The following is a 13788-nucleotide window of genomic DNA, read 5'->3' as shown; positions in this document are numbered from 1 at the left end:
GAATGCCACATGCCAATACACTATATACCAACACAGCTGTCTCTGTATTTCAATAGGCATATATACTGCTCTTCAGTCACCGCCTTCCTGTGCACAACTATCACAAAAAGGACAAGGAATGTGACATTAAAATGCAATACGTTTTGCTAAAGCAAAGAAATTGCTGTTGGATGAAATGTTGTAAATTATACTACTACTGAAACCCTTCAGTCTCCACGATTAGCCCACACACTAGGTTTTACAGCCTCCTCTCACACACACTGAATCCCGTCCAACATTACACCTTCAACCTATCTAAGACTAATTCCATAACCTACTGTATTACTGACAACAGTAACATCACAAAATCATAATGGGCAAGACCCAAAGTCTCTCAAATACCTTCTCTGACAGCAACCTACAATAAATTCTTAAGAGAAAAAAGCACAAGAACAACAGCAAATAGCATCAGGGCTCCCAGGATACTCTCAGACTTTTAAGCCAGAGTCTGTACTAGTTTATTACCAGTCAGTGCTTCTATGTAAATCTGTTGAATTTTTTTAAGACATATTTATATATTTTTGCCTCCCAAATGAGAGGGGGCACAGTTTACTTGTGATTTGTGCAAAAGTCAATTTGTGGCTATAAAAATGTCAGCCTCAAGTCAGTTGGTTGTTTTCTTGTGTTACCAAAGTGCCCAACCACATTCTATTAGTTTTTTTCATGATATTCATGATTTTATACATGATATATGTAATCATCAAGTCATCCCTCCTCCAAGATAAGTCAGACTTCGTGGAAGTTTTCTGAACACCTCTAATAATCCTTACTATTTACCACATCTTTTAGCTATAATGTCACCAAAACTGCATAAAGTGTTCAAGATTCAGGAGCATGACCAATTTATACAGTGGCAAAATTGTGCATTTTTTCACCTTTCTTCCTAATATTTAACATTGGGTTTTTTTGTTTGGTTTTTTCTTTTTTTTTATTAGTATCTGTAGAACTGAAATTACCTTTGCCAACTACTTAATAATCAATAGAGAGAAGGGTATCCTCAAAGTACAGGTGGGGTCTGTTTTTCTCTAGTCATGCACATGAACATGTGTGTGGAACAAACACTCATGCATTCCCTGAAGGCAAAGTTCCCAACTCTTCTCATATTGCCTTTACAGTTCAGTCGAACTGGTCTCTGCTTTACTATGGAAAACAGCAAGGACAAAGATCATTCCCAGTAGCCACTCCCAATTCCAGGAAAAAAAGCAAACAAAAGTGCTTGTCAATGCAAATTTAATTCTCTCTCCCCTTTTAAATGAGTTCAAACTTGAATTATTTCTGGAAATACAAATCAGAAAGAGATAATAATAATAATACGGAGATGTTCTATAAAGTGTACCTCCTTTCAGAGCAACAAAATCTGTATTAGTGAGCTTTGGTGAAGGAAAAAAGGTTGTCTGTCAACTACCCCAAAATATTCTTTCACTGATCAAAATGAAGAAGTCTTTGACAAGTAATGTAAGTACACAAAAAATTAAACTCTGTAATAGCACTTGCGTTCCACTTGTTAACAATTCTAATTAACCTTTTTTAAAAAAAAATTTTTTACATGTTGCATTAAAAATGTTTTAACTGTTATTTCATAACAACCTCTTTTCATAAGTTTTTGTTGTGACAAAAGTACTTTTTTCCCTTGGTAAGTGCTTAAGTTTCCTATCTAAATTTCCTTCACCATGTCATTTAACATGCAAGTAGAAGAAGTGATATTTATCACTGACTCAAATAAACAAGTTAAAATTGTCAGATGCTCTTTTACATTACCAGATTTCATTGTGTATTTGTCTAAACAAATATTAAAAGGTTGACATGAAAATGGAAGGAACATTCAAGCATATTCAATTTAAAGAAGAGGCACAGACTACAGTATGAAGCACACGTAGTACAGGACAAAATCCCCATTCTCCAACACACCATTCATAGTGTTCCTGCTGTGTTACTGTTGAACATAGTTGCCCAGTTGTTTTAATCCTTCTGTTAACTTTCATTTCTACTCCTAACATAGACTTGATCAATCTCTAAATGAGAAAATTTCTAAAGCTTTGATTCTCAAAGCTTTGCAGATGTACCTGACAGTAGGAACCAAGGAGGTAGTCAATATGTAAAGACCTATACTGATCAGAACATAAGACTAGAGAAAAAAGCTAAATATAATCAAAGCCATTGAGCTATGAAATTACTCATTGGAAATGGATCAAGGTGTTTCAAAAGTACTAAGAAAGCACATAGATTAGCCTTATCAGCGGTGCATTTTTGCTATGACTTCCTCTTCCATCTTGTGCCTTGGCCTACAAAACTGTAAAAACCCAATGGGAAGCAAAGCCTGCCCTGAGTTACAAGATCACCTGCCATGCCGTGCCGTTGTTTCACACAACCTCTCTGGGAATACCTGAAACCAGGGCTTCTAACCTTTGCTCACATTATGTACTGCAGTGCACATTTCTGAAATGGACACGTTTTACTGGATGCTTTTTCTGATTCATTGTACCCTGCAAACCTCCTCACATCCCTTCAACCCTGCTGTCTACCTAGAATCCTATTAATTACAGCCCCTAATTCCATTTCTCCTCTCCTGCAACAGCAAAACACAAAAATGTGGAGCCTCTAGCAGAAAACCAGCATAAAGGCAAACTTTTACCCTTCATTATACATTTATCAATCCAGCTAATAGCAGCTCTAAAAGGTCACAAGGACAACATCTGTCTATCCCTGCCACAATTTCAGTTCACTTCACTGCATTTCTATGTATTACTCTAAATAGAACATGTTTACTTAAAAAGAGTAAAGATTTGTTTTTCTAACTGGCCAAGCCAATTGGGGTTTCAGTAATATTCCTACAGATCAGATGTCAGCTGGGTTGCAAAAGCATTCAGAAAAATTAGTGAACAATTTAATGGACGCATAAGGCAGAACAGAATTTACTTCCCTCATCAGTTTTCTTTCTGTGCAGCTCTTTTAAAGTTATTTAATCAAGCAGATATGCCTAAACATACACAACAGACCTTTCTACTTAGTTACTCTTTAGAGTAAAATGTCATTTAATAGGTGTATGTTAGTTTATGTTGAAGAATTAGTATCGTATGCATTCAGTAAAAATATGATCGCTTTCTAATAATTTTTGATTCATCCAATGCATTCACAGAAATAGGGAGTCACAGCCTAGAGCCCAACCTAGGAGGAATCAAAAGCATGCTACTGATTTCATTAAGGATATCAAAAAGCCACACATGAAATTTCATTAGCTTGTCTTCCAAAAAAGCAGAACATGGCTTGATCTTACTATTATTAGGTACATTTTATTGAGTAAGATAATCATATTTGGGTGCACAGCCCTTTTAAAAGAATGTAATTATAAATCTTGCTTCAAACTTGCATGCGTTATTAGGCCTTACTATAAAAGAAACAAGTGCAGCACTGCTAATTCAATAGTTGTCATAACAACTGGTGAGCTACATCTTCTCAAGTTGAGATTGTTTATTTGCAGTTCACCTACATTAAGTATCTACAAAACAAACTTACTTTCATTTTGCTTTCAGTTTCCATTACTACAATTGTCTAGACACACCTTCAGTCTGTCTACATGACTGAAATATGGCTACCTTTTGAAAAGACAAATGTAGATGTTCCAGAATGGCATGTACAACTGGTAGCACTCACACACCTAAGGTATGATGGACCAGAATAACTACGATACAGATCTGCCATGATTTCTTGTTTCTTTCCATTATATCCCATAGCTAGACCCCCCAAACAGTTACTCAAATACAAAGGTCAGTTCTATTAATTAAAAACACTGCAGAAAACATTGTTTAAATTGTATCTGGGTGCTGAAAAAATCTAGCATCTAAAAATGCAAAGTATCACTCATATCAGATTTTCTAGAATTATGGAAACATGAGCCCATTAAAAGACTAAATGATTAAAATGTTAATCATGTACCAAATCAAAATCTTCTCAGATACAGATATTCAAAGTTCTTGTGAAAACCAGCTATTACTGAAAGAATAACACCTTGTTTTTCAAGTTTAAGGCAAATGAATCTATATTGCAGAATCATCAAAACTGTTTTGTGTTCTAGAAACAACACCGCAAATCTATATATTCCAAGATGAAAACATGCCAGAAGCTTGTCCATACAAAAGTTTTTCCAGAGTAACAGGCTGGGGGTGGGAGAAAATCATATTAACTGTTATGTGTCTGACCATTTTTGCAAACCAGATGACTAACTAAAATGAACAGAAAATAGTTTAAGAAAGGTCCATATGGACACATCTATACCCTAAACCCCTTTTCTCTATTGACTCTCCCACTGGCGTCTCGTAGAGTACTGCTTCACAAACAACCTGTCGATTTACCTGCTTACTTTCCACTTCTCTAAGGTCACACTAACCAAATCTTACCTCCTTCAAAATTTCTGGAACAAATATATGCACCCACAGAACCACATACCTTGGAAAGCCTTAACAGCCTAGTCTTGTGAATACATAATGAGATCTAGAATGCAGTGGATAAAGAGATGATTTTTTTCTTTCTTAACAGTGATCAAAGATAGAAGGGCATACAAGAGTAACAACCAAATCCCAGAGAAAAGTGACTTCTATGACTGGGATGTAGGAAAGATTCTTCATCAAATAAGAAAACACCATCAACAACAATATCACCTTTAGCAATGCTATTGGTTGATTGATGCCTGCCCTTCCAGCCAGCTGATCGAAGTTTCTGCCAGCAAGGCTAACACCACATCACTACTGGGTCAACAGTATCAGGTGCATTGAGGAGACCACAGAACTCAAAGCCAGCAAGCTTGTCTCTGGAAGCAAGCTGTATTTAACACAAAAGCCCAAAGCACATTTTGGAAAAGGTGGCATCTGGGGAACCTGTACAGAAGCCTGTGTAAGGTGATAAGGCTCTGAACCTCAGCCAGCAAGTGTGATACATTGCAACTGAACTGTTCCAGTGAGTTTTGATGAGTTTTACTTTGAGTACCAAGATAGGACCATTTTAAACATGTAAAATCTAAAAGGCTCAACTCCTTATAAGCACAGAATGGGGACAGCACAAACTTTCTAGGTATTATGCCTACCAAGAATTATTCCTGGATGTTTTATACTCTACAGCCACTGGCAATACTGTCAACCCTTATGCCTCTCTCCTGTGCCACTTAAGATTCCACTTCCCTCCAATGTCCCTTTAACAGTCTTTAGTACTGCTTATGTTAAGAGAACTGCAGTATTTACCTGAAGTATTAAAACCTGCTCACTGCTCTGCCCTACTGCAGGGAGTAAGGTTCCAGGGATTGTATACAACTCTGTTAAACAAGTGTTATCTATTGACACTACTGATACAAAACAAAAACCCCATTATTTTAAATAGTATTAGGCTTTAGATGTGAACAACATTCTGAACTTTCAACCAGCTTTAGCATTTTATTAAATAAGATATTTTAAATCTTGAGAAGACATTCTGCAAATTTTAATCAAATCCAAAGGTCTTTTTAGCTCTTGAAGGGAACCAAAAATCAAACATCTATTTTATAGTGCACTTTGATCTACAGGCCTTTTGAAAGTACCTGAAGTCAAGATAAGGCTCTGTTCTGCCCTGAACCTTACAAAGCACAACACCTTGTCATGGCTGCCTTTAAAGGTAACACTATCCTCCCCCAAACCTCATGACAGAGTGCGTGAAATAGCAATGAAGAGCCTATCTGTATGGTCTGCCCAAAGCCTTAATGAACAAAGTCACTTCTACTGCTCAGTAGCATACCCCAGGATAATGATGCCCATCATAAGGAAAGAATTGCAAATATGTAATTACTGGCTTTATCCCTGCTGCATACTAAATACCTCCTGCCTACCTGTCTTCCAGAGATGTAGACAGAGCCTAAGAAGTAGTGAAGTAGTTCTACAGTACCTTAAAAAAAAAAAAAAAAAAAAAAGAAAGAAAAAAAGGGATGGGTGTTTCCCACGAAGGGTATTTTATAACCCAGTATTTTACCAGGGTTACGATCACTACTATAGCACATTTACATTTAAATTTATTCTGTCTGGAGCTGAGAAAAACATATTTCCTTTGGAAAAGAGCATCAAATGCAACCAGACTATTTATCAAATATTTGTGTCAAGGCAAGAGAGACTATAAATCAAGTGCAGGGAAGTACAGATCTGCATTCCAGATGAAGGATAAGACAGTAGAAGGCATGCCACTTGCAATGAGGAAAAAGAGTTGAGAGTCAACAAAATAAAAAGGGAAGGACATTCAGAAATAAGAGACCACTCTCCCAAACAGTATTACAGCAATTCTTCCCCTTAATACCATTATCCCAGCCCTACAAGACCAGTGCTATAAACTGGGAAAGGCAGTACATTCCAGTTATAGGTACTTCCCACCCGAGACAACAAGCCAAGACTGGGGGACTAATCCTATCCTCTCTGCCCCTCCCTCCACTTGGATTATCTCCAAACCATTTCACCTCAAGAGCAGGAAAATATGAAGAAACTCCACATTTATTTGTCTGTGACTAGGACATGACAAAGACATGTTCACTCAGCACTTTTCAGCATATGTACAACACCTGCATTACAGTTTGTAAAGTTTACATTGTCTGCTATGTTTTTCATTCCACTACCTTAAAATTTTCAGCACTTCCTCCAATTAAGAAAGTATTATCAAACATCAGTGCAGAAAAGTCACTGAAGATAATTCAGTTTAACACAAGTCCTATACATACAAAATAAATTGCACAAATAATAAATATTCCATTTGTTTGGTCTTGGCTTCAGAAAAAAAAAAAGGAACAAGTGATCCCTAATCCTGTGATCTCATGATCTGCTGCAGCTGGCGGATATATCCTCTTTGGTGCTCACAGTGTTTTGCTGGAGCTCTCTATGATCTAGTCTGTGAAACTCAAGAGATAAAATAAAGCAAGGAGTTATGGACAAGCTGTTGTCCAGCTAGTTTGAGCTTCATCTTTAGATCTGGCAGAGAATTACCGTGCTGTTATTCTGTAGGTACACTGTGCAGGCCAAGAGTTAAACAATGTCATTCTTCTATCCTTGTGTCCCACAATAAACTAGGGAATACTAGCAAAACAACTGGGGGGGGGGGCGGGATATATCTTAAGAGGTTGCATAGTTCGTCCCCTTTTAAAAGACTTTAGCTCTATCCTCTCCCATCAGATGTCTCTGAAAAGAAACTAAGCAATGCCCTGCTCCATCAATTTGTACAGTGATCTTCAGGCTGCAGAGCTGCAGGGGTCCAAAAATTAATCCCAAGATGTCCCAAAAAGTATCAGAAAAATATAATATAATCAGCAGACTAGAATTCATTACGCAGCTATTCATACTTCCACTGGAATATTTTTTTGGGAGCTGTAAATCAAAAGAGATTAACATACCAGTACTCTCCAGCTTATCTATACAACCTGTTTTGGTTATTCTTATGGCTTGAAAGCCTGTCCCCACACCTAATGCCTAACGTAAATATATTCTGCTGCAATTTCAACCCCTAACTACTTGTTTTATTCGTGATGGATATGGCAAGCTGACTAACCTCTCTTTGCAGATACCTTTTAAGACACCTTTTCTCCAGATCAGTACTTCAGTGTTCCCTCACTGAAAGGCAACTTTAGCAGGTGACAGGGGTGTGTTTGGTTTTTTTTGTTTTGTTTGTTTGGTTTTCTGCTGGGGGTGGGGAAGGTGGCGGTGCAGCACAGAAGTCCCACAGACCACCCTGTACACCAGCACTGTTTGGCAGCAGAAAAAGGATGTAATAACATTCTGGGATCAAATACAGCCATGCTTTTAAACAAACAACCCCCCCCAACCACTCCAATTTTTACTGTTGAAGCTACAAGCTTTTAAGTTCAAAGCACTGATGATGAAAAATCTGATGTGACCCACCCACCAAGCATGACAGCTTGCAGGCAGTGACAGGATGTCAGAGCTGGCTCCCAGTTTTACCTGCAGGTAACTTTTAAGCTACTTTATAGATCACCTGCTGATGTCTGATGAAACACAAGTTGTATAAAACCATTCCAGAGCTAAACAATCCAATTTTTTTTCCCAATCCTCACTCAGGGGTTCTTTCTTTTATAGACCTTGCTATCTTCTTTACAGATCTTGTTAGCCAGCCATAACTTTTCCAAAGTATGATAGTATCACAAACTGAACACGATAACTTTTAGTTGAAGACCTACCACTCCTCAGCAGAATGGAAAACCCGCTTCATTACCCTATTTTCAGTGCTCTTTTATATGTTCCAGTATGACAAGTGAATTTTCATGACAGTGATGCTGCTGACTCATGATAATTTAGGAACCACTACAAACCCTAGATACTCTCCCACAGAAGTGCTGCCTAGCCAGCTGTTACTTGTCTACATAAGGTAATATTCCTAAACACAGTAATTTGAACCCATCTACACCAAAATGGCTGAAATCAATGCTATCGATTTCAGACCATTTCTTGTATTTGTCAAGATCACATCATCTGTGTGCTCAGTAGGAATATTATTTCAATGTGGAGAAGTGAAAACACCAAACAGTACGTGACCCAGGACAGACTCCAAGATGTGAACACTCTTCCCTTGAACATACCCAAGTCCTGCCATCTTTTAGATGTTGTGAGAGGAAGTGCTCCTCAACACTTCAGCATTCTGGAACTTTTCCCAGCCCCACAGGCTCTCAGTTCCGTGAGTACTGTAGGATACATTTCATAAGGCCCAGCCAACCTGAAGGCATTAAAGTCATCATTAACCTGTTTCTCTACTTTAACTAGAATTCAAAGTAGAGGAAAGACAGTTTTCCCAAACTAACAGTCAAGATCATAACACAATCAACATTTTCAGGGTGACAGAGTTCCCTTGCTGAGTTTTTTAAGATTAGCATCAAAGGTCTTTTCAGACCACCTCATGTGAATCCTGATTAATCCCTTGATGAAAGATGATGCATTGGAATACAATGGCAAAACACTCCTTTCTGCTGAAAGGCTGGAGACCCATTGTAATCTTTACCACACATAGTCACCAACAACTTTGTGAATACCAATAATTTCTGTGCCCAGAATAATACTATATACCTTCACAGCAGACTTAGCCCTTTATTTACAAGTTAATTGTTCATCACAAACTGAAGATGACAAAATTCCAAGACAGTGATGATCACTGCCACATGCTCCATATGTTGCAACTACACTGTGAGGGTCACACAGATACCCAAGAAAGCAGTCCCCACCACACTAAACCTCTATCCCCACTGCCAGTCATTCTTGGCCATACCACTATCCACCCCAGCACTTACTATCTACCTGAACCTAAAACAGATGCTGAAAATAAAACTGCTCCAAGGGAAATTAATCTAAATTCATTTCTTCCTGTAGGGGAAAAAGAGGATTCCTAAAGCCAGGCACGTGCGTTCAGACAACATTATATACACATGCACCCCCCTTTGCTTATTGAGACCCACCAACATCACGTCATGAAGCTATGATGCTCCTTCCAGGGAGGAGGATAAGACTATGAAAACACTGACCTGGGAGTGAACACAAGAATCAAGGAGGAAAAAAAAAAAAAAAAAAAAAAGAAAAGAAAGAAAAAAGACAGTGGCATTTTTGCTAGAATGACTGTAAATCCTAGAACTTCAGTAGCTCCTGGTGAACCCTCTAGTGTACGAACAGTCCATGAGGCACAAGACCATACACTGCAAAATATTTGTTTCTGAGAATCATTTATTGCAGAAAACCTCAGTTATGTTTGGATGCACTGGTTCAAAGGATTTTTGTTAAGCCAGACCTTGGAAGTGCAACTATTTCAGATTAGCCATTTTATGGAACTGCATGCACCAATGGTTTGCAAAGTCTTTTTGCTGTTTAATTACAGAAAGTTCTAAGAAGCATAAGTGTTAAAACTCTTATGACACTTTTGAAGGCCAGCTAGAGAAGGCAGGAACTGAAATAGTTAAGCATACTTTAATCAAGAAATTCCAGTTTGGAATGATAGAGCCTGATGGTTAATAGGTATGATTAATTTAACCAATATGCTTCCCTTCCCACTTACTGTCAGGCTAATGGCCTTGACCAACCTAGAATTTTTAGGTCAGCACAGTGTTTGTGTGTGCATGTATGGGGCAGTGGATTCTTAGCCACTATCAATCCCTACCTAAATCCACTCCCAAAAATGTAAATTTATATTCTGACCATACAGTAACTCATTAAAGTTTGGCACATTTTCACAGGAACATATTAATGTACAGAACACAAGTTAAACAACATCCTGGCATTCATGAAGTATTCTAAGCAGGACCATGTTTCTGCCAACTTCACTGCTTTTCATCAAATCTGACAAGTAAAGAGAACATACACTTCAATTACTCTTACTGAAACAAAAGCTACATATGATTTAGTTGGTATCCTGGTCACTACGTAAGTGACAGTAAAACATCTACTTACATTGCTGTGCTAGCAGAACAAAATCTAAACCACTCCTGCCTCTACAAATAAATTAACATGAAACTTAAAAATCCCAAACAAACTTCCCGGTATACACACTACCTCGCCAACTGCAAAATTCATTAACTATGACCTTTTCCTGTATAAGTTACAGCAACAGTCATCCCATGGTCCTGTTTTTACAAAGCCATAAGAAAAAGCTGTATCCATGAAAGAGCAGCCAGCGCTTTTCTGAAGAGAGGTGCTTTATGTTTTAGCTCTACTGAATATAGTCAGCCCTTTTCCAATCTGTTCATACAGACAAATGAATAAAGCACGCCCTGAAGTACACTTTGCAACTAAATCAATTCAGCAGCTACACAACTAACTTCAAACATCTTGTAACACCGAAATTAAATTAAAAAAGCAACTTTAACTCTTGAGCCAATAGTTTTTATTCACTTACTAAAGACAAGAACTACATTCTCTGATACCCCACACTCCGGAAGAAATTCACAGATCCAGCCACAGTATTTTGATGCATTAAAAAGGAAGTATCTTACAGTTCTTAAAATATTTTTTAGATTTCATGAAAATTATAGTGAAGATTATTTTTCTGTAGTGACTTAATTTTCTAATTTAAAACAGGAATTTCAAGAGGCAGTAGCACCACCTACAAAGTAGTCACATCTGTGAGACACAGTGACCATACCCTGCAAAATGTTCTGAGAATTTTCCTAACAATTCAGAAAGTGTACACTTCCACTTGATTTGTTATATATCACATCTGCATTCTGCTTCTCTTATTTCTGAGGCATCCGCAGAAAAAACAGGACTTAGTGGGTTTTTTTTTTTAAATGCCATCTGTTCCCTGCACATTTTCACTTTAAGTCCTAGTATGATATCTGCAATGGAAACTTCTGTGTCATATAGGATTAAGACTACAAACCAGATGAATATAAAATGCAGAGGCGGCACCTCCCTACAAATAGCTGTAAAAAAAAAAAAAGGGGGGGGGGGGGGAGAGAAAAAAAAAGTGGGAAGTATCACCTGAAGCTTTTCTATTTTAAATACAAAACTTCAGGAAGTTCTTCTTCAGGTACTTTTCTCTAGAAATGATCAGAGAATGTGAGAGGAAAAACTGCTCTTCTTAAACCTGGTGATTTTATTTCTTCCTACCACTGCTCTACACCTGTTTCCTTCCTGAGTCAGGGACTGGAAGTCTGAAACAGCAGTCTCCAAATGGATGAGCATGGGGAAACCTTTCACTGAAATACCAGCCATATTCATTCATGAAGTAACATTTGCATTAGCTTTTTTCATAACCACCTAACATTTTCACAGAAGCAACGTCACCTCTCCAGTAAACTCAGCTTTGTTGGCTCTTCAGTTATCTCAGCTGTTTTCTCATCTCCATACCCCCCCTTTGCTGTCTCCACACTTTGCTCAGTCACTCCCAATGTTTCAGAGTATTATCAACATTACTAACACTTGTGTCACTCAGACCTCGGGGGCGGGGAAAGGAAGGCTGACTTACCTGGTCACGTTAATATAAAAAGGCTTTTAAGCAGCGCTCTTAAACGATTCTACCATTACGTACAAGGATTTAAATAGCGACTGTTTCCCCAAAGCCGTTTTAAAAACTCGTAACTTGTGCAGACACCCACTAACCGCTCTAAAATCGTTCCAAAACAGCTCATTGCTAAACTTAATTGAATTCAAGGTCTTAAACGCATCTTCGAAATGCTAGGTGCGAACACGGCTCTTCTGATCAAGCCCAGCCGCAGCCGTTTAAGTTAAACCACGTCAGAGCTTAGGCCAAGAAGGCACAGAGCACACCGGACACAGAGAAATAACTTTCACGACGGAAAAAGCCACCTCACGCTCACGCCAGACGCTGTTTTTCCTGTGAACAGATAACGAGCGGCACCTGACGAGTTTCCCCAGCCCCCGTTTGCCCCGGCCCCGATCAGGTCGGCCGAGAGGGGCTGGCAGCGGGCTGGGGACGCTGGGGCTCGGCTGCCCGCAGCACACGTGTCACTGCTCGGCGCCGACCGCCCCCTCCCGCCGGGGGCTGCCGGAAAGAGCGGCCGTAAATCCCGCAGCGGCGAAGGGAAACGGCCCGAGCCAGCACGGCTCACCCAGTTTCGTTTCCAGCTCGCAATCAAAACAGACGGCAGCGGAGTCGCCCCTGCCGCGGGCTGCTCCGCCCGCCCCGCCGCCGCGCAGGAAGCCCCGCACCCGGCCCGGCCTCCCCGGGGACTTCACCCCGCCGCCCCGGCGGAACGCGGCGTTCCGGCCTGTCCTTCCCCCCCCCCCCCCCGCCACCGCCCCCGCCCGGCCAGCTTGATGACAGGACAAGGCTAAACTCCGGGCGAGAGCCAGGGCAGCGCCAAGCGCTGGGAACTTTCCGGCTAAGCAGGAAACAATAAACGAGGAGCCTCGGCCCCAACCGCCCTCCCCCGGCACGGCACGGCCCGGCCCGGCCCCGCAGGGAGCCCCTCGCTGCCGCCCTCGGGAGCGGGCTCCTCGCGGGCCCGCCGCGGCTGGGGGAGGGGGGTGGGCGCTCGGCGGGGCCGAAGGCGGAGGGAGCCCCCCCCCCGCACACCCCCGGCGCCCGCACCGCCGCCGCCCCCCCCCCCCCGCCGCCGCCGCCAGCGGGGTCCCGGCCTGGCGGGAGGCCGATCCCGGGCCGCCCCGAGGCCGCAGCGCCGGCGGGGGGGGTGGGGTGCGGCGGGCCGGGTCCCGGGGCGGCGAACGACAGGGCCGCGCGGGGAAGCGCGGCGGGGCGCCGGGAGGAGGGGTGTGGGAGCCACACTCACCGGCCAGGCCCCTCTCGCTGCCTCCTGCGGCCCCAGAACCATAACAAAGCTCTGCCCAAAATGGCTGCCCGGCCCTGCCCGGCCGGGGGCCGGAGGGGGCGGGGCCTGCGAGAGAGCGGGGCGGGGCCGAGGAGGCGGAAGGGACACGCCCCCCGCCCGGCTCCCCCGGCGGCCACGCGGAGCGCTCCCTCACCCCCGCCCCGGACCTGGGCGAGGGGCGCGCGCGCGCGCCCCCCTCCCCACCAATCAGAGCGATAGCACGAACCGCCCTCGTCTCCCGTCGGGAGCTACCGGAGACTACGTGTCCCAGAAGGCCTTGCGCCCTCCCGCCGCCGCCGATCGGTCGGGCGCGGCGCCGCGGGGCACGCTGGGATTTGTAGTCCGCCCCCAGCCCGCCGCTCCTCTCCGGGTGAGCGAGGCTTGCCCGCTGCGGAGACCCCGGAACCTGGAAAGAAGGAGCGGCAACCTCCCTCCCCCCCGGCCCCGCCGCGGATAGCGGAGGCCCTCGTCGC

The 13788-nt window shown here is 42.2% G+C and overlaps 1 protein-coding gene across 2 annotated transcripts in view; it reads right to left on the bottom strand.

Moving 5' to 3' along the window:
* The window catches only part of GPBP1L1 (GC-rich promoter binding protein 1 like 1), a 35390-nt gene extending 22015 nt beyond the window's left edge, over window positions 1–13375 (bottom strand). The window contains exons 1-2 of one of the 2 annotated variants that reach the window (XM_049807814.1): window positions 13277–13374; window positions 5888–5943 (exon numbers count right to left, since the gene is read on the bottom strand). The gene's annotated coding sequence lies outside the window, so the exon portion shown is untranslated. Of the gene's footprint in view, window positions 1–5887; window positions 5944–13276 lie in introns of both variants that reach the window. The other variant, XM_049807813.1, reaches the window with a different exon arrangement.
* Between the last annotated feature and the right edge of the window lie 413 nt (window positions 13376–13788).

The sequence above is a fragment of the Accipiter gentilis genome, chromosome 8, assembly GCF_929443795.1.
Source record: "Accipiter gentilis chromosome 8, bAccGen1.1, whole genome shotgun sequence".
Taxonomy (NCBI): Eukaryota; Metazoa; Chordata; class Aves; order Accipitriformes; family Accipitridae; genus Astur; species Astur gentilis.
Note: the sequence above shows the minus strand (reverse complement) of the source record. Positions and strands in the feature narration are given on the sequence as shown.